The sequence below is a fragment of the Limulus polyphemus genome, unplaced genomic scaffold (assembly GCF_000517525.1).
Source record: "Limulus polyphemus unplaced genomic scaffold, Limulus_polyphemus-2.1.2 Scaffold6214, whole genome shotgun sequence".
Lineage (NCBI taxonomy): Eukaryota > Metazoa > Arthropoda > Merostomata > Xiphosura > Limulidae > Limulus > Limulus polyphemus.
Window position 1 is genome coordinate 13,807 of NW_013671824.1, and position 4,685 is coordinate 18,491.

Here is a 4,685-nt window from a genome sequence, read left to right on the forward strand (position 1 = left end):
ACTAGCTCGAAACTAACAGAATCATAAATTACACGGAACTCAAAGTCACTACTGCTCTCTGTTCATTAACCCTGTTGGCTTTCTCTGCCAGGCTTATATACTGACGAAGAGGGCATCTCGGACTTCCCCGATCATTCGAAAAACATCAAGCACGCTACCAGCACCAAACGCGCCAGCAGCGTCACGTGACTTCCGCTGTCGTAGCAATAATTATTCACCGTCGGGATGCTGTAAGGTAGGCGTCTAAAAGATACTGTAACATCGTCTATTAGCAATGTCAACGGTTTTATTAAACGTACAGATAACAGATTAGGGTCTCGTGGTAACGTTTTTTTGTAATATATCCTAAATAGCTCAGCCAACCACTGAAATATCGGCACAGGATAGATAAAAAAAACAAACATGATCTCTACAAAATGCGCATGCTCAACAATACAATAATGAACGGTATATGTACGTTCAGTGTTTTGTCACCCACAAACACAAGCTAACGGAAAGTGAAATTGGCGGCGAGATAAAAACCGCGTCACGTGATAAAATGTTCTGGTTGAAAATAAGGTCAAGATACCAAATAATGCAACTACAATATAAGATGCCAATGCTTCATGAAAATATGAATGTGTCTTTTTTTACAATAAACTTAAGTTGTTTCACTTAATGTTGTTGTTTTGTTATACATTTAATTTAGCTTTAAACACGTGTCATTCAAATGTCAGCAGTACTGAAAATACTTGAAACTAACCTTGTAAACAAATATGTGAAACTAACCGAATGAATAAACACGTGAAACTAACTACAAAACTAACCACTGAAGGAAAAGACAACTTACTTGAAACTGAACATCAGAGACGAAGAAGGAAATGGTAATGCTTTAAAAATAATTAGATTATATGTTTAGTTTGGTTTCTTCGGAATGTAGCGCAAAGCTACACGAAGGCTATCTGCGCTAGCCGTCCCTAATTTAGTAGTGATAGACTAGCGGGAAGGTAGCTAGTTAACACCCATCAACCGTCAACTCTTGGGCTTCTCTTTTACCCAGGGGTGAAATTCTCAAAAAAAAATGTAGAGGTATTCAGCTGGGTGAAGTGGACCTGTTTTTGAAAAAGATAAAAAAATCTACGTGTAAACATAAAGAAACAACAAAGCAGCTCAAATAAGTTCCGGTGCTAGTACTGCCTTAAAAAAAATACGTTCCGGTAATCAGTACCGGCAGAATTTCACCCCTGCTTTTAGTGGTATTGACCGTCACATTATAACGACCCCACGGTTGAAAGGACGAGCATGTTCGGTGTTATACGTTTAACCCTCTATTGCTCGCATTATGAAAATACAATGGAAAAACGTTTCCTTTGAAGTTCTTACTGAAATAGGTCTAACTTGCAGAAAAAATTATTTTGTATGAGATATACCTTGGATACGTTAGCCAGAATTGACATTGTTCAATTGAGTAAGTAACATGAATAAATTCAAGGTTTATTTAGACTGTTCAACATAAGTATGTGTATTAAAGTACAGAACTGAAGTATGTGTATTAAAGTAAGAACTGAAGTATCAGTATTAAAGTACAGAACTGAAGTATGTGTATTGAAGTAAGAACTGAAGTATGTGTATTGAAGTAAGAACTGAAGTATCAGTATTAAAGTAAGAACTGAAGTATTTGTATTAAAGTAAGAACTGAAGTGTGTGTATTGAAGTAAGAACTGAAGTATGTGTATTGAAGTAAGAACTGAAGTTATGTGTATTGAAGTAAGAACTGAAGTTATGTGTATTGAAGTAAGAACTGAAGTATCAGTATTAAAGTACAGAACTGAAGTATGTGTATTGAAGTAAGAACTGAAGTATGTGTATTGAAGTAAGAACTGAAGTGTGTGTATTAAAGTAAGAACTGAAGTATGTGTATTAAAGTACAGAACTATAGTATGTGTATTAAAGTACAGAACCGAAGTATGTGTATTGAAGTAAGAACTGAAGTGTGTGTAATAAAGTACAGAACTGAAGTATCAGTATTAAAGTAAGAACTGAAGTATCAGTATTAAAGTAAGAACTGAAGTATTTGTATTGAAGTACAGAACTGAAGTATCAGTATTAAAGTAAGAACTGAAGTATGTGTATTGAAGTAAGAACTGAAGTATGTGTATTGAAGTAAGAACTGAAGTTATGTGTATTGAAGTAAGAACTGAAGTATCAGTATTAAAGTACAGAACTATAGTATGTGTATTAAAGTACAGAACTGAAGTATGTGTATTGAAGTAAGAACTGAAGTGTGTGTATTAAAGTAAGAACTGAAGTATCAGTATTAAAGTACAGAACTATAGTATGTGTATTAAAGTACAGAACTGAAGTATGTGTATTAAAGTACAGAACTATAGTATGTGTATTAAAGTACAGAACTATAGTATGTGTATTAAAGTACAGAACTATAGTATGTGTATTAAAGTACAGAACTGAAGTATGTGTATTAAAGTACAGAACTGAAGTGTGTGTATTAAAGTAAGAACTGAAGTATCAGTATTAAAGTAAGAACTGAAGTATTTGTATTGAAGTACAGAACTGAAGTATGTGTATTAAAGTACAGAACTGAAGTATGTGTATTAAAGTACAGAACTGAAGTATGTGTATTAAAGTAAGAACTGAAGTATGTGTATTAAAGTACAGAACTGAAGTATGTATATTAAAGTACAGAACTGAAGTATGTGTATTAAAGTAAGAACTGAAGTATGTGTATTAAAGTACAGAACTGAAGTATCAGTATTAAAGTAAGAACTGAAGTGTGTGTATTGAAGTAAGAACTGAAGTATGTGTATTGAAGTAAGAACTGAAGTGTGTGTATTAAAGTACAGAACTGAAGTATGTGTATTAAAGTACAGAACTGAAGTATGTGTATTAAACAAATATAGATTAGTTACTTGTACAAGTAAGATTCGTAAGTATTTTTATTTCAAAACGTTCTACGTAGTATATCGATATGAGTTTCTTTAATGCTTACGTTAAAACAAAAATAGGTATTTTTTATTTCTCACGTCTTCGAGACTATCCTATGGTGTATATGAAAATTCTCTGAAAGCCACGTTCACGTCGGTCAAAGAACTTAATGATTCAGTCGTGAGCCGAAACCTACTTGGCCGGTAACATGCTTTTGTGTTTGTTTTCCAGATATTCGCACAAAGCTATTCAAGGGCTAATTTTGAAGTGGTAGAGAGATGGCAGCTAGTCAACACCACCCGCCAACAGTGGGATTTAACCGACAACCATTGTGACGCACCCCAAAGTGTGTTGTGTTTTGTTGTTGTTTTCTGGAGTAACGAAACGTAAACACTGAACACACAGGTCCACAGTCCGACCTGATAATCGCCGATCCACGCTCAGCCCTGATTCAGTTAGTATCGGAAAGCTAGCATTATACAGTATAGAAAATTTACATAGGATACTTAATTTACGATATTCTTTCTCCTAACAAGTATCCCCTAGTGGTAAGTCTGTGGGCTTATATGCTAAAAACCGGGTTTCGATATCCATGGTGGACACAGCACAAGATAATCCATTACGTAGCTTTGTGCAATGCTACAAACTTCTAGTACAGATAGCTGCGTCATGTGCTGCCATCTAGTAAGTGAAAATAAAACTATTTTATGTATAAAAGGTAAATTGCGTATATAGTCATCTCCTTCGAAACTAACAAGTTTTAATTTTCAGATATAACGAAGATTAGAAATGTTTCAATGTACAAGCATCTGTTTTTAAAGGTGTGTTTACTGAGACACGTTCGAGGCAAGATTAGACTCTAAGGCTCAAGGACTTGTCCTTGCGCTTAAAAGATATGACGTCTTTAGGGTTAAGGTTCAAATTTGAGAAGGATTTTTATCAAAGAACAACGAGTTCAAGTGCTGTAACAAACAAGCCAGATTTTATGTGATCTTGTCGCGTTGTTACCAAACAACATGAGCTAAAAGAACAAATTTAAAATCACAATAAAACGAGGAACAGCAAAATAAATATTTTAAATTATTACACAACTTCCTAGGCTTTGTTTCTTTGTAGTTAAGCGCAAAGCTGCACAGTGGGCTATCTATTGCTGTGCCCACCACGGGTATCGAAACGCAATTTTCAGTGTTATAAGTCTTCAGACTTACCGCACTTAGACTTTGTTGTAAAGCGCAAAGCTACACAATGGGCTGGCTATCTGTGCTCTTACCAGTGACGTTATCAAGAACCTATTTTGAGTGTTATAGCCCCCACTGACTTACAGGGAGCAATTCATAGACGTCAAGTTTACACAATCTGATAGTAAGTCCAAACTTACTTATGTTTAGGAAGAAAGAAAAGTAAATGTCGATACAAAACGTTTCCAATTAGGATAAGAATAGATGATTAATTAAGTAACTAACGTTTTAATTATTTCAGCATGGATTTGTGTTCACTCGAACTAGTTCATCCCTGTAAACTAATGTCAGTCACGTGACTACAGTTTTTGTTTCTCGGTTAGTTATTGTTAGTTGTAGTCAGACGTATGCCGCGACAATCACGTGACTACAGTTTTTGTTTCTCGGTTAGTTATTGTTAGTTGTAGTCAGACGTATGCCGCGACAATCACGTGACTACAGTTTTTGTTTCTCGGTTAGTTATTGTTAGTTGTAGTCAGACGTATGCCGCGACAATCACGTGACTACAGTTTTTGTTTCCCGGTT